The sequence below is a fragment of the Dasypus novemcinctus genome, chromosome 12, assembly GCF_030445035.2.
Source record: "Dasypus novemcinctus isolate mDasNov1 chromosome 12, mDasNov1.1.hap2, whole genome shotgun sequence".
In the NCBI taxonomy this organism is placed as follows: domain Eukaryota; kingdom Metazoa; phylum Chordata; class Mammalia; order Cingulata; family Dasypodidae; genus Dasypus; species Dasypus novemcinctus.
The window spans coordinates 6906583-6922742 of NC_080684.1; the positions used below are offsets into that span (position 1 = coordinate 6906583).

At 42.8% G+C, this 16160-nt stretch overlaps 1 protein-coding gene across 1 annotated transcript in view; it reads right to left on the reverse strand.

The window, feature by feature from the left end:
* Positions 1 to 16160, reverse strand: part of LOC131280550 (sucrase-isomaltase, intestinal-like) — a 152207-nt gene that overhangs the window by 85184 nt on the left and 50863 nt on the right. The gene's annotated exons all lie outside the window — the stretch shown is intronic.

The following is a 16160-nucleotide window of genomic DNA, read 5'->3' on the forward strand; positions in this document are numbered from 1 at the left end:
TAATGGTACAGAACATCTCAAGAGTGTCCTTTGAGAGGTAGTTCTTGTTGCTTATAGAAGTGAGAACTATACTTATTTGGCACATACTTTTCTATGTAGCAGAACATAGAAAAATGTCAGAAAATGAAGCTTTCCAGGATGCAACAGCTTAGAGAAAAATAAGCTGATGGGATGCTATTGAGGGCAGAAGAATTTAATGAAGGTAGGTCAGTGTCTTCTAACTTTACAAAAAGAAATTGTTTGGAATACTCTTTTCTCAATTTTATATCTTTCCAAAGAAAGGGCTATCAGCAGCAGCCTGAAGCCTTACTTCATTCCTCAAAGAAAGAACTGCAATGCCAGCATTACCAATCACTCTTTTAAAATGTAAATGTCTTCTTTTCAAGTTTTAAACAGAGGAATGATCTCTCGAGTATTTTCTAATTGTGAAGTTGGTTGAAAAGTATAAAAGCCAAAGTTCTCTAATTTCCTTGATTCAAATACTTCCTCACAATGCAGTTAAAAATCAATATAGTATTTGAAAAGGATGGAGAAAAAAATGGAGTATATATTTATATTTTAAATTCACTTTGACCTATGTTCTAATAGATTCTCAAACTACAAAAATGAGCAAGCTGCATCTACAGGGTGTATCCTTGGCAAAGCATGGATTTTACCTTCACACTTGGCACACAGCATCCAGTTTCACAAAATGATACTGCAGCTTCCCTATATGCAAAATATTCAATCTTTAGTTAGCTTATACAAAAATCATATTAAAAAATCTCTCTCAAATTGTGAAATAACAAAGAGAAAATTAATATACCCCCTTTTAACAACTACATGCCTGCAGGTTTATGGCACTGTTCCTTTGTCCTTTAGGTGAGATACCAATTAAGCAAGGAAGAGTACGAGAAGTGGGATGACTCTGTAATTTGGCGCTCACAAGGGCGGTGAGCGGCCTGGTCGCATTTAAACCTCCCATAAGCGTGTGAGCTATTACAGTTCCCACTTTACAGTGAAACAGTCAAGGATTAGAGAATGCTAGAAACATGACCAAGTTGTGTGAAAAGTGAAGAAAATGGGAGATGCACATACAAATTGCCTAGCAAGTAGGTAGGTAATAAATATCACCTGACAGGTAGGAGAGTGAGAAGATGAGAGAGGGAAGCAGGAAAAATAAAAAAAGAACAAAGTCCATATGAAATCTCCATCTTCTAATGAGATAATTACTTCTAATAAGAGGTCAGAAGATTCTCATTTCCAGGTTCAGATGGAAAACTTATGGATCATAGCACGTAGATAGGTCTTCAAAACGTTAGAACTTTGGGGACTAAATAAGGAATAAAAAGGCAATAATAAATATTCATATTTTGAGATACAATTGTCTGCTTTATCCAGCTCAATAAAAATAATTTTAAAAGAATTGATTAAATATACAGTATGGATTCCTGCCCTTGATGTGCTTAGAGTCTGGTTTGGGGATAAAGATTTCTACTCATTACACAAATACCAAATTCTAGAACCAGAAGATAATTATGTATCAAAATGTCTGGAACAACCAGGAAGTGAGAAAGATTAGAAGACTCCCATGGGCTGAAGTAAATGGAAAATGTACCGGAAGAACTAGGAAGTATAATTTTCGATAGATAGATGGGAAGAAAACAGAGCACATACAAAGTAGAAAAGGCAGAAACGAGCAAGCTGCGTGCCAGAAGACAGGACTGACCGGAGTAGAGAATTTATGCTGGAAAATAATAGAAGGTAAATTTGAATTAGTGGCATGGGAGTCTAGGTTTGATCCAGTAAGGAGAGAGTTCATTACAGATAAGATCACGTGAGCATGTTCAACATGTCCGGGCGAGCTCTCCAATTCCTTGCGTTCAGCCCTCCTCTGCTGCCAAAGAACACTGCCAGCAAGGCTTGCCCTCGAGGCAACGGTAGATCAGCTTTGATGTTCGCTTAGTTGTACCAATGTTGGTTTTATTTTTTTCCGACCTTAATTTTCATATTTTCTTTTAAGGAAGTAAAACCTCATTTTCCGACATGTCCACTTTAGAGTTGCTTTGAAGAAAGCTCTTAGAAATGTGATAATTGTTACCAATCATGTATACCTGAGCATGACACAGGTTAAATGACCTTCATTTCTTACTCAGGCTCTGAATCCCTTGTACGCTTTCCCTTTTGATCTGTTCAATGATCAGCGCTCTTATGGGCCAAGACATTTAATTAAAGCAAAAATTTAATAGATACCAGTTGAGCCAGGAGAAAATAATTACACTATGAATGTTAACCTTAGTAGAGCTTCATTAAAATACATTAAACTATTCTGAGGACAAGAAAGCTGAGCACATGCCTCCATTACCTACTTGGTTTTTTTTAAGGAGGAACTGGGGATTTAACCCGGGACCTCATACATGGGAAGCAGGCGCTCGACCACTGAGCTACACCCACTCTGCCCCCACTTGATCTTAATCACATCTCGATGGTCTGCTTACTTCATCTATACCAAATTAAAATGTTTTTATTCAAATAATTTTTCATTTGGTGAATGCCTACGATGTGCTACTTCTTTTCAAAAGCCTTCTCATGTAATCATCCCAACAATTCTGTACGGTAAGAATTCTTACCTCAGTTTAACGGATAAAGACATGAAGCTGAGCGGATTTATCTAACTTTCCAAAATCTCTCAGTCAAAGAGAGGTTGAATAGTGTTCTGATTTCAAATCCATGACATTCCACTTCCCCACAACGCTTCCATCACACGAAATTTCAAATTTATCACCAATTTGCTTCAAGAAACTTCCTAATATTAATCTTTAAACTAGAACCGCTTCCCTACATTATGAATTTATTCTTTCTGGAGAAGTGGAAATAAAATTACCTTCCAAAGAACCAGTATGTCTAGAAAAATTGTTATACCCAGACTTGTGTGGGCCAGATCCGTGTATAAATGATAAAAGCTCAGGACGACGGGAGTCAAAGGAACATTAGTGTTCAGGAAAGTCATTCTCCATGTTTTATTGCCTAATGTCTGTTTTACTCTCATAATTTCGAACGTGTTAATTAGAAAGGAAGAAATTCCTTTGTTAACCAACAAGCAAGGACTTGGGTGCTGCTAATTCTCCTTACTCTTCCACCAATCACCACATTTTTTCACAAAGTCATTCAACAAGGTAAACTTAATAAAGAGGTTAAAGAAGTCACATCTAGGGAGCTGGAAGGATTCATGTGCTTTTCATTCACAAACAAGTTTATTTGCAGGTTGACACTTCTCAACATAGTTCATTGTGATGGGGAAAAGTTTTCCCTTCATTCTATTTGATAGCAATTTAGAGGATTTGACTGCATTTCTCAGCTTGTATGAGGACTTCAAGAAGTCTAAATTTCAGTGCTGGAAGCAGGTTCAGTCACGTATCATTGATCAAGATGCCCGTAGTAATTAAGTAGACCATAATCTGTCAGGAACAGGAGTACCCAAATGGGCAAAATTCTTGCAGTTCTTTGTTTCTTAAAGGCTTGGCGTGGGGAGTAGCAATAATTTAGGTAGGTTCCACCAAGGAGGAGAAAGGGCATTGAGGTGCTGGAGAACTGCATCGTTCTGGCCCCGCTCTCCCAGGACCGGCTGTGGATTTTAAGAAAGCCACGTAATCTCTCTAGAACTCAATATTCTCATTCAGTCAACCCAAGAGGGAGGATGGGGCTCACACTAAATCTCTCTCTCTCCTTTATGACTGGGTCTAGCGAGTCTTCTGCCAATCAAGGGTAGCCCTTGAGAAAGCAAAGCGTTTTAATTCAGAGCTCAAAGGCTGAGTAAGTGGTTTTCACTTTTACAGTCTGATAAGCCTTAGGGAGGATTACATGTGTGGATTCACCCTGACGTTTCCTTTGAAATTCACTCCTAATGAGACATATACTTCATGATTTAAGATGTGACATTTCCTAATTTTATTTTATTTTTTTTTTAGTAACAAATCTAGGAGGGAGCTATAAAAATCTGAGTGGGAGAAACGTTCTTAAAATAGCTGCAGTTGTGGTATTGGTTAGTCACAAGAAACCTAAATTGCACAGAAGCTTGAAACAACACTATGCAGTTATTGAAACTGGACAGAGAAGATAACAAGACTGATTGCTCTCTTGCCATATCATGTAAACTATAGCTTCAAGTTCAAAGTGCAGGAGGCAAATTAAAAGAAGACCAGAATTTAGGTAAAAGATAGAAGGTTAGTTTGTTACTTCCTTTCAATCAGAAAATAAATGCCAGCGGCGGACTTGGCCCAGTGGTTAGGGCGTCCGTCTACCACATGGGAGGTCCGCAGTTCAAACCCTGGGCCTCCTACACCCATGTGGAGCTCGCCCATGCGCAGTGCTGATGCGCGCAAGGAGTGCCCTGCCACGCAGGGGTGTCCCCCACATAGGGGAGCCCCACGCGCAAGGAGCGCACCCCGTAAGGAGAGCTGCCCAGCGCGAAACAAAGTGCAGCCTGCCCAGGAATGGCACCGCACACACAGAGAGCTGACACAGCAAGATGATGCAACAAAAAGAAACACAAATTCCCATGCCGCTGACAACAACAGAAGCGGACAAAGAAGACGATGCAGCAAGTAGACACAGAGAACAGACAATGGGCAGGGGTGAAGGGAAGAGAAAAGAAAAAAGAAAAGAAATACCAATGAGAAAAAAAAAATATGTCATAGTCAAATAAAAGACACCAAGGATGTCAGAGTAAAATATGACATAAGCAAAAAACTTAACTTCTACCAATACCAGATTACTGCTGTTAAATCTTTACCAGCACTGCTACAGTTATGAAATCAATTGATCAATGAAAAAAGAAATCCGTTTCTACAGACATTTCTGTTCAGCCTCAGCTGAGATACTGGCCAGTTCAGCAGGTGCAAATCCCAAGGGAAAGTAACTATATAAGGTAGGAGCTTTTCTGGCACAGGGATTAACAAGATTTTAACAGTCAGGTTTTCTGAAAAGGTTATAAAAATACTACGACTGCTACTATCTCACATTCGGGAGTACCTCATAGCTTTCCAGGGACTTTTTATTTATGTTCTTGTGAGATACTCCCAGAAATTGGCTGAGTATGCAGGACTGGTGTCCTCAACCCATTTTGCGCATGAAAAATCTCAAGTTCAGAGGGGTTACGGGACCAAGTCAAGTCCATACTATTAGTCAGATGGAGAGGTGGGACTCCAACCCACACGCTGAGTTAAGGAAACTTTCTGTTCTAATTCCAAAAATGGTCTAGTTAGAAGAGGCCCTTCAGGAGCCACTCAGATGAGTGGCCCGCTTTACGTTTTTTGTATGCATTTAGTAGTCAGCTGTATAGTTTGCAGAGGCTCAATCCTGTTGCTAAATTGTAAAAAAGGATGTAAGAGTGACTGTTTTACGTTGAATTGTAGGCCCCAAGAGATATCTACTCAAGCCTAACTCCTGGTGCCGGTGGCTGTGATTTCATTTGGAAATAAGGTCTTTGCAGATGTCACCCAGTTAAGATGATGTCCTCCTGGGGTTGGGTGGGCCCCAAACCCACCACGACTGTGTCCTTGTTAGAGGAGAAGAGATGCAGACCCACAGAAAGGCCCATGGGACAACCGAGGCGCAGCCCAGGTGAGGGGCCCAGGAGACAACCGAGGCACAGCCCAGGTGAGGGGCCCAAGGGACAACCGAGGCGCAGCCCAGGTGAGGGGCCCAGGAGACAACCGAGGCGCAGCCCAGGTGAGGGGCCCATGGGACAACCGAGGCACAGCCCAGGTGAGGGGCCCAAGGGACAACCGAGGCGCAGCCCAGGTGAGGGGCCCAGGAGACAACCGAGGCGCAGCCCAGGTGAGGGGCCCATGGGACAACCGAGGCACAGCCCAGGTGAGGGACCCAAGGGACAACCGAGGCACAGCCCAGGTGAGGGGCCCATGGGACAACCGAGGCACAGCCCAGGTGAGGGGCCCATGCGACAACCGAGGCACAGCCCAGGTGAGGGACCCAAGGGACAACCGAGGCACAGCCCAGGTGAGGGGCCCAGGAGACAACCGAGGCACAGCCCAGGTGAGGGGCCCATGCGACAACCGAGGCACAGCCCAGGTGAGGGACCCAAGGGACAACCGAGGCACAGCCCAGGTGAGGGGCCCAGGAGACAACCGAGGCGCAGCCCAGGTGAGGGGCCCATGGGACAACCGAGGCACAGCCCAGGTGAGGGGCCCAGGAGACAACCGAGGCGCAGCCCAGGTGAGGCACGTACCAGCCACGGAGCACCAGGGAAGCAAGGGACACCAGAGGCTAACGGGCGTGTAACAGTCCCCCCTGGAGCACCCAGAGGCAGCTGGGCCTGCAGCACCTTGGGTGGGCTTCTCCTCCAGAACTGTGAGAATAAACTCCTGTTGTGCTGAGCCACCAGTTTGCGGGGACTGTAACGGCGTCTTAGGGGACTGAAACGGTGGCGCCAAGTGCACTCTGATCGCATCACTCTCATTCAGGTGGCTTCGCTTTTCATTTCCATCCACCCACAAAAGATACCGGTAGAGTAGTATGCATAGCTGGTAAACTCCCCAGCTAGGTAACAAAATTCAGTTATTTACTAGCAGCCCTGATTTGTGCGGTGCCCGTTCGCTGGAGCAAAAGGCAGAAAGATAAAGCCACTGCTAGTCCTGCTGTGTCACAGGCAGTTCATTTCCTAGGAAACTCTTAGGCAAGAAAGGAAGGGGCTTATCAGAGATAGGCAAAGGCTTGTTGGTTAAAGGAGAGTTTTCTAGTTTTCTCCCCTTCTCCCACTCCTAATTTCAAAAGCACTAGCCAACGTTGATTAAAAAATGTCACTTGCACTCTGCTTCTAAACTGTTTGATAATGTTTATTTGGGGTCCGAGTGCTTTAGAATGTTTCAGTGTAAGAGCGCTGCTAACTTTTATAATATCCCACTCAGAATCTACCTAGGAAGACTGAATAAAGATGAGCAAGCTAATTAGGCAGGCTGGTCTCAAACGGATCTCCAGGGCAGAACTGCCACTAAACAGCATGGAAGTCATGTTGCACAGATGATAGATATGTGACTTCTATCACTGTCTGATTTATCTGAATAGTCTGGAAACTCCTGGGATCTCAAAAACAGGATCACCCCACTGCCACACGGCAAGATCAGCCAAGACGAGCAAGAGCATCTGAACAGTAAACTTGATAAAGCATGGTTGAATCTGTAGCAATGACGAGCTTCCAGCTGGGGCACCTGCCCTTGCGAATCATGCGAAACCTTACCAAGAGAAAACAGAATTCAAGGACCGCTTTTCCAATTTCACTTGGGTCAACAAGAAGGGTAAAAGCCTTTGGATCAGGGTGCTGAATTGTGCATGTACGTTTTTCTTCCCTAGGCACTCAAATTCCATGAAAATTACAATGAAAAAGCTCAAAAAGGAATATAGTTACTGCCGTTGCTGAGGGATAGGAGTGGTGCGTCAGCAAGCCCATGATTTAAAGCATTTCGGTAATACAGAAAGCAGGTGGGATCTTATTCATGAATAACCAGAGTTGAGAGAGGCACCTCCCAGGAAGGATGTGGAGGAAGACTACAGTGGGGAGAGGAGGTTTTCTTCTGGTTGATTTCTTGGAGACTCGAACTCTAGGGAGGCAGAAATGAAGATGGAAGAGTGGAATGGAAATCACAGTATTTAATTCAGAAGAGTTTATGGGAAATAGTCATTGTTTAGCTGCCCCTGCCTCCTCCTCTTCTTCGGAGCAGCAATAGAGTTTCTACCCAGGCTAACAGGAATTCTCTAAAGAACTGTAACTCAGCCCTGGAATAAGACACTGGAATAAGACCAACCGCTGTGTGCCATACCTGGGTTAAAGGAAGGGTGGCCAGATGATTTACGGGGAGCAAAAGGGCTTGTTATGGGTTCAATTTTGTTCTCCAAAATGATCTAGGTTCAAGTCCTAATCCCAGGTCCCATAAAAATGGGACCTTATTGGAAATAGGGTCTTTGAAACGTGCTTAGTTAAGATGAAGGCAAAATGGATAAGGAGGGTCCTGCTCCATATGACTGGGAACCGAGGAGACGAAGAAGGATGGACACGGGAGGAGAAGACACGGGGGAGAAGACGGCCACGTGAGGACAGGGGGACAACGACCGGAGCTGTGAGGCCACAAGCCAAGAATCGCCAGGATGCCGGTCACCAGGCGGGAGGAGCGGGCAGGAAGGAGTCTTCCCTACAGGTTCCAGGGGGAACGGGGTCCTATAGACACTTTGATTTCAGGCTTCCAGCCTCTAGACTTGTGAGACAAAGAACTGTATGTGGTTTTGAGCCACAGAGTTTGTGGTCCTTTGTTATCGTAGCCCTAGGGAGCTAAGACGGGTTTTCTTAATAATTATGTTGGGACAATGGTGTGAACTGGGCGTAAGGGCCAAACCATGAGTGTGGCCGCTCTAAGTTCATCCTGAGCTACTGATCCTCTCACAACGTGGAGACGCTGGTGGTGCTTAAACCTCTGTAACGGAGGACAGCTCATCCTTTCCTATGACATTTATTGAACTCCAACTACATCCCAGTGGCTGTAGATGAAACGAAGACCAAGACATGGGCTGCGGCCATAAGGTGTTGATCTCTATACTCCTCATAGTCTCAGATTTTCAATGGTGGGAAATTCAAGGAGGCAAATAACTAGACCTGCTCTGAGTGCAGAAATCTGTCACCTTCCTTGGTCCAACTCTTGGATTTTGCTTGCATGCATCTTACTCAATCTCCCTTTTTTATATAAACGCATTTTATGATTAGTCACTCAACCCTTTTGCATCAGCATGTAGGCACAAATTAACTTTAAAATATTAGTCTCGTATTCCACTTCTGTCAAATTTAAGAAACCAAAGTTAGGATCAGTTTAGGGAAACTTTAAAAATTCAAAATTGCCAGGAGGCATCATTTGATGGGCAGCCACAGAAGTAGCAATTAAAGGAAAAGGTCAATCTAAAATGCAGAGCTTCCTGTAAGTAAATGTGTGCTGGCTTCTTTTTCTTGCACCAAACCCGAATAAAAATAGTCTCTAGGTATTTGTTAAGAAAGGAAAGTAAATGGTTATTAGAAAACAGGCACTGGTCCCACACTCAAGACTATTTCTATTCTTTAATCATTTAATTATCTTCTATAAAATACAAATAGGTGATCCTTGATTCAAGATGTCAGACCTGCTGTAGTCTCTCTCACCACAAATCTCTAAACATTAAAAGAAAAGATTTTTTTTTAGGAAGTACCAGGCATCAAACTCAGGACTGCATATGTGGGAAGTAGGCGCTCAACCACTGAGCTACACCTGCTCCCTGGGAAAAGATATTTTAATAAATTGCATTTATTAATTGGAAAACTATAAGGGGTACCCTTGGTGAGCAATACCTGATTAGAAATTCCAGAAAGAGAGAAAGCAGAGGGATTAGATGATAGAAGAAAACATACAGTAAAGGGCAGCTCCTGCGGGAAAAAAAAAAAAGTGGTTCCGAGGATGTCCTGACCACAGGTCGGATGTTGGCTCTGGGGCCACCACCAGAGGGACTACGTCGATGGGTCAGTGAGAGCAGCCAGGTGGATCAGACTTTCCACACCACCTCCCCTCGCCACAACAATGCCACATGTCAGCAGCAGGGCTGCTTGTCGCTGGGGGAAACATGGTTAGGAGAAGCAAGTTCCAGCTGACTGCAGCGTTCACCAGGCAGGAGAACCCATATGCCGAAGAGAAGAGTAGAAACACCTGCGCGCCCCCTGCAGGAAGGCATTCCTTCCAGCCGCAGCCCACGCCCACAGTCTTGGCAGGAGTGTTGCTCTCCAGCTCGCTGCAGAGCCGCCACCGCTCCCCTGTCTGTTTTGCCAGCCTAGCCCTGTAAGCGCTGGAGCTGTGAGCCCCGCACTGGACGACCACTGGGCAATGAGAGTTAATGCCACTGGGCAAAGGTTCGGTCCATTAAAAAGGGCTCTACAGAAACAGCAGCTACGTACAGCAGGGGAAAGACAGGGGTTAAGAGGCCAGGAATTTTCTTGTTGGTTTGTCTGTTTTTGTGTATATTAGTTTTGAAATAATGAAAATGCTCTGATAATGATTGAAGTGATGAATGCACAACTATGTGATGATACCAAATACCACTGATTGTACACTTTGGATGAATTATGCGCTTTAATAATATGTATCAATAAAATTGATTTGTTTAAAAAATGGATTCTGACAAAAACATCACATTTTTGTTTTGACCAAGTGAGAAGCAGCACTGCAAAGAGCCGCAGTGGCCTTAACCTAAGGGCTTTTCTAAACCGATAATTTTATTTGCTGGGTCCAAAAATAGCTGTGTGAACCACCATCTAGCAATAAACAAAGAGTCACGTAGGAGGATGGTTAAAGCCTCTGAGAAGATGGGCAGATCCATCTCTCGAGGGAGTGTGCAGGGGAAAGACGCCGATGTGACTCAACTGGAAGGACTTTCGAGTTTTAAGAAATGGGAGCTGGGTTATTTTTAAGTCCTTTTACTTAGGCCCTTGTGTTTCTGTGCTCATGTAGTTTCTGAGCAATGACTTATCAACTCAAGTGCACCCTTTCAACAAATTACAAAGGGTTGCTTGCATAAGAGACAAGACCTTATTTCAAACTCAAATGGCAACAAAAGGTCAGGAAGCTCCTGCAGTCTGCCTAGACACAGGACAAATGTTGAGGGTTCAGATCACAGCAGCCCAAAATCTCGTGATATAGTGACTGATAACAAGATAAATGCAAAGTAAATAAAGTAATATTCTGAAAATATGCCCAAATTAAAACACCACACAGGCCAAACACTAACTATATGATTTTTAAGTTGCTATTTACTTAAAGAATGCAAACCTAATCTAAAGCTCATGAAACTTGAACAAGTGGGAATTCATTCATGAAAATTGGTGAATGACTTTCTCCACAAGGGTAAAAAGAATACTAATACAATTTGTGACAATTCTCAAATAAAGGCAAAATACTAAGTTATTGTTGAAGCTGTACAAAAGAAAAATGATGTTATCCTCAAGGTCAATGTGGCTTCAGAGGAAACAATAACTTTTGACATTTAAAATAGATTTTAGAAGTACCTAGAATGAATCAACACTCCAGTTGTTGGAAGATGCTATTTTTTTAAAAAGCACATACACAAGACGTTTGCTTACAAAAAACTTCATTAATAAAAAAGTAGGTTGGGAAGAGGACTTGGCCCAGTGGTTAGGGCGTCCGCCTACCACATGGGAGGTCCGCGGTTCAAACCCCGGGCCTCCTTGACCCGTGTAGAGCTGGCCAAGGTGCAGTGCTGATGCGCGCAAGGAGTGCCCTGCCACGCAGGGGTGTCCCCCGCGTAGGGGAGCCCCACAAGCAAGGAGTGCGCCCCGTAAGGAGAGCTGCCCAGCGCAAAAAAGAGTGCAGCCTGCCCAGGAACGGCACTGCACACACGGAGAGCTGACACAAGACGACGCAACAAAAAGAAACACAGATTCCAATGCCGCTGACAACAACAGAAGCGGACAAAGAAACAAGACGCAGCAAAATAGACACAGAGAACAGACAACCGGGGCGGGGGTGTTGGGGGGAAGGGGAGAGAAATAAATAAATAAATCAAAAAAAAAAAGTAGGTTAATCAAGGTTTAATAGTACATATCTGAAAATCTAGTACTTAATTAAAATGTTTCCAAAAATACATCTGTATAGATTTGAGTATATTAAAATATAATTTTCCTTGAGGAAAAGTTTCCCTGAAGAAGATTCCTTTGAGAAGGGAATATAAATGAACATGATGGAAAATGCAGGAGATACTTAAGGGCATTTACTAATTTCATTTCATATATAGACAGCGTGATATAATGATAAAAAATAACCAAAATTGGGGGCTGAAAACCATGATTTTGAGGTTTCTCTCTGTTATGTATTCCTGATCACATCAGTTCAACAACTTCAATCTTCAGTTTCCACACTGTTAAAATGGAGATGATCATGTCCGTCCTGGTTATCTCTCAAGGTTTTAGAGGAATCACACTCATAAAATATCTGTAAAAGTGTCTGTATTATGGAAGTTGGTGATTTCCTTAATTTTTTTATCAGTATTTTTTTAAAAGATTGATTTATTTTTACTTTATTTCTCTCCCCTTCCCTGCTCCCCAGTTGTCTGCTCTCTGTGACCATTCGCTGCGTGTTCTTCTGTATCTGCTTGCATTCATGTCACCCCCGTTGTCTGCTCTCTGTGTCCACATAGCGAATTTCCTTAATTTTTATAGTACATACTCATCATTCCAATCCAGCTATTAACCCAATTCATTTTGGTGACCTAGGGAAATTCAAAAGGCTTTTTCCCTTTTCCCCAAAACTGCCATTTCTACCCTAGAGTCACAGCTAATCTCTGACCATGCCATGATGCAATTCTATAATAATAAATGTACTGAGTACCTTGAAGGTGTCCAGGATAAATATATATTTATATAGCTTTTCTTTGGATCAGGAACTGTGTTCTAAGGGTTTCATATATACCAACTCATTTAGTTTTTACAATGAGCTTATAAATTCAAGCTTACACCAACTCAGTATTTTTTGCATTTCTGGAAGACTTTAATTACCACATAACAAGAATGAGAGTTACCTCTCATTGATCTACTAAACACCAAAACCCATGCTAGACACTAATTAATACCTTTAATTCTGGAGAACTATATAAAGAAGAGTTAAAACCTCAATTTTAGAGATGAAGAAAATTGAAGCTCAGAACAGTTATCTAATTGGTCACATACATGTGAGTGGTACATAGAAAAGCCAAGATTGAAAACTGAGATCTGTTGCCACCCAAAGTTTATTTCTGCTCTTTTAACTGCCCTATGGTTTACCTTATCAGAAAACTCTAGACCCTCACTGCAAGCTTAAGCAAAACTGAGGAGAAGGCACGTTCCGGTCCCAACCCCTGGTACTGAGGATTTGAATCCATTTGTAAACAGGACCTGTGAAGATGTCATTAGTGAAGGGGTGCCCAAACTGCATGAAAATGGGCCTTCACCCAATATGCTGTAGCCCCCATAAGCTAAGGAAATCGGACACACAGAGAGAAGCCACGGGGAGTAGCCAGAAGCTGGAGGTCAACAGAACCAGGAAGAGAAAGGAGATGCTGCCATATGCATTGCTAGGTGACGCAAAGACTAAGGAACCCCAAGATCACTGGCCACCTAGAAGCAGACCTGGGAAAAAATAAGCCTTCCAGCCTCTGAATAGCAAGACCATAAATTCCTGTTTTTATTCCAGCCCCACTGTATGGTATCTGTTTTAAGGAAAGAAAACTAAAACACTTGCTTTAGAACATCATGATGTCCAGGCCAATTAAATCAGAACCTCCGGGGATGGGCTGCATACATTAGTATTCTTACAAATAAGCAATGTACAGCAAAATGGAAGAGCCAGTGGTCTAGAAAAGATCTACCACTAAGACTGGCATTCTGTTGTCACTCAGCAATCATCCTCTGGGTTTCAGAATCCTGGTTTGAAGGTGCTTTGATTTTTCCCCCTTTGAAAGGAGGATTTGAAAGGGAGAGAGAAAATAGCTTCAGTTGACCTCTAATTACTTCCTTGCTTTTCCAGCAAAACCTGGACTCAGCTTCACCTGAGCAGCAGATTTTTTCCCAGCCACCTCATGGTACCATTGTATTTAAGCCAAACAAACATTTACAATAGTAATAGTAAGAGAGAATGCTAATTTGAGTCACTCACTGAATCCTGTTCTGACACCAGTTTGAGAAAGACAATCCCTTTACTTGGAAAACCTCTGCCTGTGAAAACTGGGGCACTGGTTCATCTGGCAACACAGCGTTTCCCCCCGAATGCTTGTCAAGGGGAGTGAAAGCCTTGGCCTTCTCCTCTTCCCTTTCTCACTGATGGTCTGCCCCTGCCTGGAAGGTCTCCTGGCCTTAGACGCCCAGCCACGTGCTGGTCACCGAGCCAAAGCAGCGTCTGCGCAGCGAAGGACTGAATGCAGTGCTGCTTCGAGAATCCGCATGGGTCGCTGAGGTCTTGGTTTCCATTTTGCTCCATTCTAAAGGAATTTAGACAAGCAGAAGATTTGTCCCATTGATTTCAAAATGCAATCTTTGGAAACTGCAGATTGAGCTTGTGAAATTAATTCTGCTACATGCCTGAAAGCCAAGGTGAAACCTGTATCTATTAACATTTTTGAGAGCTCGCGGGTGAAAAGACCTAGTCATAGAAGGTTAAGCGACTCATGCCACGTCATGGAGCTAACGAGAACATGAGAAGGAGAAGAGGAGCCAGTTCCTCCAACCTGACCTAGTGCCCCTTCCACTAACCAAGTTCAGTGTCTTCAGGTCTAGTTCCTATTCTATATAGTCTAGAGGCAAACAGAAATTAGCAGCCTCTTTTTTTTGTGTGGGGATACTAGTGTCTCTACCAAAATTTCAAATGCACATATTCTTGATTCATTCATTTCTTCTCTCTCTAGGAATATATATTACAGAAATACATATATGCATAAATATATTCAAATAGGAATGTTTGTTGCCACATTCTTTGTGATAGTGGGAAACTGAAATCAGCATAAACATCAATTAATACAGCCCTTAAAAAGAATGTAGTAGATCTATAAGTACTGCCATGGAAAGGTCTCCAACATATAGAGGTAAATTCAAAAAATCATGTCACAAAAAATAGTTACAGTATGACCCCATTTATGCTGAAGAAGAAAGTGTGTGTGTAAAGTCATAGGAAGCATCTGGAAGAACCATTAAAAGTGGTTGTTTCTGCCAAAAGCAGAGGGGGATCTGAGATATATGTTGGCATCACTGGACACCGATACATAGAAAACAAATTTCCATAATACTTGTGTAATTAAGAATAAACATATTTGGAAAATAGATCCTAACTTCATTATAAACAATCCAGAATATTCACAAAGGGCATACTTGCTTAGAAATATAGATGTTCTTTTTAATAATAGAAATGAAAATGTTAAATTTCCACTAGGCTAGAACCCTGCTTATAAGTGATTTGTGTCATGATCAAAGAATAAAGAGAAGCTAATTAAATAAAGAATAATTAGCAAATTAACTGAAGCTCTTCATAGTCTTTTGTCAAGGTTCATTTTGTTGGGTTTTAGTGTTCAAAAGGAAGATAAACGACCTGGATAATATAATTTCATGAGGCTGTGAATGTAATGTAAATGAATGTAATGTAAAAGGAGGTTTGTAAATCATAGCCTAAATTCCTCAGGATGAGGGTGAGACCAACAAAATAAAAACCTGACTCGAACATGCCTCCTCCTTAGGCCAACTAATAAATTTCCTCATACCTGATTTCACAGGACTGGAGAGGAGGCTTGTATTTATGAGACTTGTGGGCAAGGTAGAGTCAGCCGCACACTGGACAAAGAAAGCTTCCGCTCACATTGTGGTGTGACCGGGCAGGGTGGAGGCCCAGGGCGCGTGTCTGGTGTTCCGAGGGAGATGCCCAGACTTTACACAGAAGGTGGCGTGGAGAGCCGGCAGGTCAGTGGGTAGCGTCATAAAGAAGCCGACTGCCACGTGGACAAGAGAGAGCACTCCTCTGAGTAAATGGCATAGTACGTGAAACGGCATGGACACGAAAGCGCATGGCAGACTTAGAACACTTCCGTGGAGCTGGAGCCCAGAGGAGGAAGAGGAGGGAGGAGGCAATGAGGATGGGGGGCCAGAGCGGACAGTGAAGGGCCTTCATAAGCCAAGCAAATGTATGTCGACTTTCTATCCTTCAGTCCTGCTCAGTCAGTCCTGCATGGGGTTCACCACTTGTGGCTACTGCACACCTGCAACGTGGCCAAAGTGACTCGAGATGCCTCGTAAGTGCAATGCACACACCAGATATAGAAGACAGTAACTTAAAAAATGTAGACTGCCATATTTGAAATAATGTTTGGGGCATATTGGTTAAATGAAATAGATTAAAGAAATTAGTTTCACCTATTTGCTTTTTTTAAAAAAATTAATGCGGCTACTAAAACTTTAAAATTGCATATATTGTTTTATTATACTTCGCCTTGACAATGCTGCTTTAGAAAATGGACAGAGGTCTAGCAGAGGACTGATAGCTGGTGTATTATTCAGTCAAAAAAGGGGTGCTGCTGATACAAAGTACCAGAAATCTGTTGGCTTTTATCAAGGGTATTTATTTGGGGTA